We start from the raw sequence: 8431 nt of genomic DNA, 5'->3' as shown, positions 1-8431 counted from the left end.
GCGCATATTTACAAGAGCTCTCATTGGACAATCTACATTTGTGGTGATTGCACATAGGTCTCTCCAGAGTCCCCAAGTCTTCTTTGAATTCTCTATGTTTGCTGGCTTCTCCAAAAATCTCCTTGCCTTTGATCCAGTCATGGAGACCTTTTATGACATACCAGAGGCCTGCTTATTCACTTCAACTTTCACGTTTCTGCCATGGCAACCCAGAGAATTCAAAAGATGCTCTAATTTACCAAGGGCTGCAACTTTCCTCTCTTGTGTAGGCCTTGTGAATGCATAATCGATATGGCACTTAAGCAATCGATCAAAGATTCTCATAAATGCATGAAGTGTGTAAAAGTGAATATTCTTTAGTGGAAAATTAATGATGGGGCTCCAATTTGAATTCCTGTTTGGTTCTCTTAGCATATCACGAGACATGACACCTTCCACCCATCTTGCATTTCGTTGTTCCTCATCTTCATCTCATCAGTTGACTCGGTTGGATCTACTGCATCTTCTTGTTGCTTCTTCCCTTTCTTGGGACCTTTTGAGGCATCCTTCTTCCCAACAGAACCAACCTTCTGTATACCTTTTCTATTTGTCTTTTTCTGCCTAGGAATATCAATCTGAGCATTGTAGTATGGACAAGGCCATCTTGATGTTGCGCCTTGAGCACAACCCATCATGCATTTAATTGTCTTCAAATCTCCCCCAAGATGCCAATCCACCTTGAACTTTCCTTTTTTTCTACATCTAAAAGTTAACCATCAATTTGCTTTTTGATTACATCTGTTATACTCCAGGGAGTCCTTTCAAACATCCATGTGAATACCTCCTGTGTCTCCTTCGGTACCTCGAATGCACCAAGCCACCAGACCTCTTTCTCAGATTGCACACTAAAACTTGGTTCGGTAGTCTTTTCCCATGCACAGATCATGGTCTCATTCATGAGCGTAATGCTCATACGTTCCAGCTTCTGACCTTTCACAATTTGGCACTCATCTAGCTTGAGCACAAATGAAAGTGTGCTCCCCAAAACTGCAAATAAATGGTAATTTACAATATTCAAAACAAAATAATCGTCTTCATTTTCTACTGAAAAACATGAATAGTAGCAATTGCAAGTTCTCACCTTCTGGTGAAAGACCATAGAACTTCACCATAGCTTGTTGTAGTCTCTCAATATGAACAAAGATGTTATTGTAAACATCATAGTGAAATTCTGTACTTGTTGTCTTGATTTTCTTTCTGCTCAACCCTGTGTCTAATGTTAGTGTGCCCTCAACATGATAAAACTGTCCTATAGCTCGCTGCACATCATCATTATTGATATGCTTGACATTGTGAATCACCTTGAGTGTAGGAAATAAAGTGCCAGTGATTCCTTGTATTAGAAATGCATCTTTTACAACCTGACGGATTGCTTGGTACCCTTTCATGCTGATTCTAGCCGCATCACAAGCATGTTGAATTAATGAATAATCGATGGAGGTGGTAATCTCGCTCACTACATTACCGACAACAGCTTGGCGTATTTTAGGATGATGAGGGTCAGTAATAATTGAGAGAATATCCTTGGTATTCAGAATGGCTTTGACCAAATCCTTCCATCCCTCTTCATTAGAACCACACACCTCTTGCAGAAAATTCCTGGTAGAACACAAATCATGACTATTTTGTCTAAATCACTGAGTGCATAATGAAAGTTTATGTTACTTTGTTGTACGAATCCTTTTCTTCCGTGCTCCACCTTTAAATGCAAGAGATTCTATACGACCCAATGTCTTTTTGCATTCACGACGAGCACCATTTGGCGTTGCTTTGAGTTTTTTAATAAGTTCTCTAGCCTTTGAATCTTTGCATCCTTCTCCACATTCTCTCTACGAGGATCTCTTTCATTTTATCTGATGATGTTTTAAGTCCTCCTTGACATTGTAAAAGGCTGAATTGTGATACTTGCAATTGAGATTGGAGAATATGGGTTTGCTAAGCTCCACTTGTAGTCAATCTTCTGCAGTACCCTAACAAGCCAAGCTCTCCTTTACCAACAAATTGCATAAAAGATGATAAATTGTGGAAAGGAGGGTTTGCTCTTAATGGAGGGTCAATTGGATAGAGATGCCCATCAACCCAAAGATCTACATTTTTCTCCTTAGCTATCCTACGAGCTTGGACAGATTGTGCATTAGTAGGATGGGTTTTTTTAGAGCTACCATACTCTTCAGGAATACGAATGTGTAAATCAACCTTCTGTTTTCTAGCTTCACAAGGGGCTATACACACAGCTTGCAAAGGCTCCATAGCTAAGCAGAGGAAGAAGCTAAAGCAGAGAGATCCTCGTAGAGGGGGAGGGAGAGAGAGAGAGAGAGAGAGAGAGAGAGAGAGAGAGAGAGAGAGAGAGAGAGAGAGAGAGTGAGTGAGAGAACTGTTAAAACTTTGCTGTTTGCAGGTTTAACACAAATCTGTGTTTCTAAGTAGAAAATGATATTTTTGATATACAAATATACTAACATGGAGTTTTTCATCAATAAATTACATTTATGAGAAAAATTAAAAAATAATAATTTTTGGGGTCCCCACAATTTTGGGATCTCATGGATGTAGTGGTTCTTGACAGTTAGTTATAGTTATGGGGTTGTGGGGACCTGACAGTTAGTTATGGATGTACTGGCTCCTGACAGGCTTCTGACGTGACCCTTGAATTACAAGCTTTTTGGAGGGAAAATTTTATTTTCATCATACATATTGGTTGGGTGGTGTTTTTTCCACCTCAAAATGTAAAAAAATAAAAAATAAAAAATTTTCACTTTTTGGGGCCCACCTAAATACGACAATGTTTTGCTAATGTGGAAGGGAGATATGGTGGGAGTTAATGAGAAAGAAGATTTCAAACTGACAAGAAAGATTCAATTTGTAGAGAGTGAAGATAAAAATTTCAAAAAGTAAGAGAGAAAGTATGAGAAAAGTCAAAAAGTAAGAGAGAGAGCATGAGAATATTCCCTTTAAAAAGTGAAACTAGGGGGGTATGGCTGATGTGGCAAGGTAAAAAATAGGGGTCATCATAGCTTTTGTCTCCCTTAAGCCCAGCTTTTTAAGCTCTAATCCCTTAAAATTAGGAATCCTTAGGAGGCCCTTTTCGGGTCCAAAAAATTCCTAATGATATTCGAGAAGTGATCTTTTACTATGTTCATGTTCTCTTCTATAGAATTTGCCAGCTGTCCTTGCGGGATTTTCAAAAACAGACAAAAGTCTTTTTTTGCTTTCTTCTTAAGAATTCTAAACATCTCTTTGGAAGGCTTGTCTATTTTTCCGACCCAGCATTCCCTAATGATTGAAGAGTTTCAGACCTTGGCTTTGAATTATTTCCTCCTTTTTCAGCTCCTCTCTAAGAACATGGATTTCACCACTCAAATCATCCTGAGAAGTGGCCATTCTGCTCTCAAGCTCCCTAAGATAGGAGTATTTGCTATTCCGTCTATGGGCACGGGCTTTGGTCACCTCTTTTTTAACAAAAACTAGGAAGTTTTGAGTTTCCCTCACTGATTGAGTCTAGGCTCTAGTGGGGGCATGAATGAAAGAGAAGGACTTCTCCCATATTTGTTTGATTCACTACTGAACTAATTTGGCAACTGAAACACTTTAGGGTCGGTGTGAAACCATCCAGATTTCATCCTTACCCCCAATGATTTAATAGATATAATAATAGGGTCATGAGCTCAGATATTTCTGACTAAGGGCATCTGATATATAGCATCTGACCTCCCATTGCTCCAAGTGAAGTCGTTAGAGGATGACATATTGTGAAGGGAGTGGAACAATTTGCATTCTTCCCAACTTTTCTTTTCTTGGCCTCTGATAGTGTGTCCCATTTGTTTGTATCTGTCTGACTGAGCTTCCACCATGTTAAAGTCTCCTAGGAGGAGAATTGGTGGTTGAATTCCCATTAAGGATGTCCATAGTTCCATTCTGGACCCCGTAGGGCTCGAGACATATACTGATACAACAGTAAATACATCTTCACCTTTTTCAATTCTTATAGCAATCCATCTGTGTTTAGGGTCAATGCTGGCCTCTTTAAGGCATGCAGCTAGAGAATTATCTATACCCATGACTGTGCCTCCGATGCCTTGCTTATGGTCTGTCACAAACCATTGGTGGCAATTGGAGACTCAGAAGATTTTTCTGCAGAAGATCTCCCGCTACCTTGATTTCTTGAAGGCATATATGAAAAGATGCAGGGGAGAAGAGAGCTTGAGCTCTTGCAAGCACACACACACTCACAAAACTCTAAAAGAGAACACACAAGGTGAGAGGTTGAAAAACTTCTACTTCTTCACACAACACTCAACACACCATATACAAAGATAAGAGTACACACAATATATAAAGATACTCAACCTACTAGGGTTCTCAATAGTGTGAACCCAACTAAATGAGCTGGCGCTATAACTATGCCAGTCTCTAGAATGGCTGTCATAGAGCCTGTCATCCCACTCGCCGCATATCACCCATGATCTCACCAACCATGCCAGTGGTGTAAGTGTGGGGCCTATCCCCCAGGCGGGTCATAAGTGTCCACCGCCTCACTAAATGAGCTCGATATCTCAACCCTCCCCCTCGAGCTCAACTCCATCTCATGTACACCAAGCGAAGCCCTAAATCTGCAGAGCTTCTCTGTACCCAATGCTTTGGTGAAGATGTCAACGACCTGATCCTGTGTGTGCTGACATAAACAAGGTCAACCTCTCCTACCAAAACCCTCTCTTTAACAAAATGGTAGTGGACCTCTATATGCTTTGTGTGAGCATGAAAAACTGGGTTCCTGGCCAACTATATATTGCTAATGTTGTCACAGAAAATGACAACTTGTCTATCCACTAATAGACCCAAATCTGCAAGTAGCTTTCTCAACCAAGCTACCTCACATGCTGCCATATAGCAGCACCTCTATACTCGGTCTCTGTACTGGATAGAGAAACCGTAGGCTGCTTCTTACTGCTCCAAGTCACAGTAGCACTCCCCAAAGAAAACATGAAGCCACTAGTAGATCTTCTATCTGAGATACTACCAGCCCAATCAGCATCTATGTACCCATGTACACATATCTCTGTCCCAGTTTCATAAAATAGTCCACAATGTAAAGTAGACCTCACATACCTCAGTATGCGTCTCAATGCATCTAAATGCGGCTTCCGAGGAACCTGCATAAACTGACTCACCAACCCAACAACATAGCTCAATCTGGCCTGGTGATCGTCATGTAGATCACGCTTCCTACTATGCGCCTATACATAGTAGGATCCTCCAAAATCTCTCCTGAATCTGCACTCAACTTGCCATTTTGATCCAATGGCACTGAGATAGGCTTAGAGCCTGTCATACCATACTTGGACAACATGTCCAAGCCATACTGTCTCTGCAGCAGTAATCCAATACCATGTGGTGACCTAATCACCTCAATGCCCAAGAAATATATGAGCTCCCCCAGATCCTTCATCTCAAACTTTTGTCTATGCAAGATCTTTACATCAAAGATCTCTGCATCATGGTCCCCCGTAATGATCAGGTAATCTACATAGATGACAACAAGCACAACCCCTCTATCACTGTGTCTCACATACAGTGAGAAATCTGCATTGGCTACATGAAAGCCAATAGTGACAAGATATTTAGGAATCTTTTAAAACCATGCTCTTGGTGCTTGTTTTAAGCCATACAAGGCTTTCTTCAACCTACAAACATGCTCGAGGTGACTCACATACTCATAACCAGGTGGCTGCAACATATACACCTCTTCTTGCAAATCTCCATGCAAGAATGCATTCTTCACATCCATCTGATGTAAAGACCTTTGCTTTGATGTAGCCACTGCTATCACAACTCTCAATGTTGCCATCTTGGCATGACTGGGCTGAAAGTTTCCTCATAATCAATGCCATATGTCTATGCATATCCTTTGGCTACCAATCTAGCCTTGTACCTGCTTATGCTTCCATCACTGTTATGTTTTACTTTGTACACCCACTTACTTTGTACACCCACTTGCATCCAATGGATTTCTTGCCTTCAAGAAATTGCACTAAATCCCAAGTCTCCTTTCCATATAGTGCATCCATCTCCTCATCCATAGCTTTCTCCCAACACACATTTCCATAGCCTCATCAATGCATGTGGGCTCTACAACTTGCACAACTTTTGCCATGTATGCATAGTGATGTGCCTCATAACCATCATAGGTAAACCTCTGCACAGGATTCTTCACTCTCCCAGATCTTCACAGCTTTGCATTCATGGCTTCCATAGCCTTCTTTGCACTAGGTGTTCTCATAGCTGGTATCCCAAGATCCTCATCAAGGCTCATCTCTGAGCCACTAGACTCTCCATCAACATGAGAATGCCTTGCAGAAATGTCAGGCATACTAAGGGGCTCAACCACTTTCTCTTTGCCTTTATGTGATGTACTAATCACATTTGTAGGACTAGTATTATGATACAGCCTGCCACTCCATGGTCTATCAACAACTGAACCACTAGATGAGGACTCTCCTGGTCTATCAACTGAACCACTAGATGAGGACTCTCCCGGTCCACTCAAAGACTATGATTGCTGACTTGCATTCTGTGCAACCACTTTTCCACTCACATCAGCCCCAACAGCTTCTTTTTCAGCAGCATACCAGCTGATCATCTCATAAAAAACAACATCCCTGCTTACCCTCAACTCACGTGTAGCAAGGTTATAACACCTGTATCCCTTTTGCTTAAGGGAATACCCAATAAACACACATTTTTCAGCTTTTGGATCCAGCTTAGTTCTAATCTCATCTGGTACATGCATATATGCAATGTATCCAAAGACTTTCAGATGAGACAAATCAAGTTTTCTCGTGTATGGCTACAGGTCGAGTCTTGTTCATGATGTAAACTGCTGTAGAAATAGCCTCATCCCAATAGCTATGCGGCATATTCTTCTCTCCCATCAATGCTCGCGCAATCTCAGCAATGTGCCTATTTTTCCGCTCAGCAACTCCATTTTGCTGCGGAGTATCTGCATGTAAACTGTCTCTAAATACCATTCTTCTGTAAAAATTCAGAGAACTCATTGGAGAAGTACTCTTCCCCTCCATCTGACCTTAGGCACTTTACATGTTTTCCGTTTTGCTTTTCAACCATAACTCTGAAATTCTAAAAATGAGTGAACACCTCACTCTTCTCCTTCATGAAGTATACCCACACTTTCCTTGTGTGGTCATCAATAAATGTCACATAATACCTGCAGCCTCCCATAGACATGGTCTTCGTAGGACCCCATACATCTGAATGCACAACATCTAGTGCATTTCTGCTCACATTTCTGTCACGTGGATATACATGCTTTGTTTGCTTTCCAAATTGGCATGCTTCACATATTTTCTGCATACCTTCAACTTTAAACTTTGGCAGCCCTGTCACAATTCCTTTAGTCTGCATAGACTTCATTCTCTGCACATTCACATGTCCAATTCTTTTATGCCAAATGTCTGTGTCTGCAACATTTCTTGAACCATTTGCAAACATCGCAGCGCTCACTTCAGGATGTTTACATTCAATTTAAGCATTCTGCCCACTCTGTGTTGCCTTTTGCATTTGCAACCAACCTGCACTTGTCTTTAAAGTCTTCAATATAACAACCATCAGGGTTAAACCGAACCTGTAATAAACCATGCTCAATCATCTCGCCTTCTGAAACCTGATTCTCTGTTACGTTGGGAACATGAAGTACATCTCCAAGGTACTTCACTTTGCCATTCTGCACAAACAATGGCACATCTCCAACATAAGCAATTGGATGAGCAGTGTCATCCCCTGTTTCCACAAAACCTGGTCTTTCAAGATTTTTCATCTTCTTGAACCACTGCCCATGACTTGTCATGTGGTTCGAAGCACCTGAATCAATGTACCATACATCATCTTTATGTGCTGCTTCAACATTTTCAGACATGGCATTAATGACATGCTGCATAACAAACAACCTTTCATTATCCTCATTGTTTCTGCTCGAGGATGCATAGTTGTTTTGCTGCAATTTCCCAATTTGCATGTTAGCTTGCTTCTTATAACAATGTGCCTGCACATGTCCAGGCTTACCATAATAAAAGCATCCACGTGTATCATTATACTGCCTTTGCCAATTTCCATGACCTCTTTGACTCCCCTTGCCTCTCAATTGGCCTCTTCCATCTGCGTGTTGTTGTTGTGAATTCTAGGACTGTTGTTATTGCTGCTACTGGCCATAATTCTGATTACCTGTTCGGCCACCTCCTTGGCCGCGTCCACGTCCTCCTCTATCTCGTCCTCTTCTTGAACTTGTGTAGAAGGCCATAATTCTGATTACCTGTTCGGCCACCTCCTTGGCCGCGTCCACGTCCTCCTCTACCTCGTCCTCTTCTTGAACTTGTGTAGA

The sequence above is a fragment of the Cibotium barometz genome, chromosome 49 (genome assembly GCF_041138505.1).
Source record: "Cibotium barometz isolate CiBa-2024 chromosome 49, ASM4113850v1, whole genome shotgun sequence".
Classification (NCBI taxonomy): Eukaryota; Viridiplantae; Streptophyta; class Polypodiopsida; order Cyatheales; family Cibotiaceae; genus Cibotium; species Cibotium barometz.
This window is presented reverse-complemented; position numbering follows the sequence as displayed.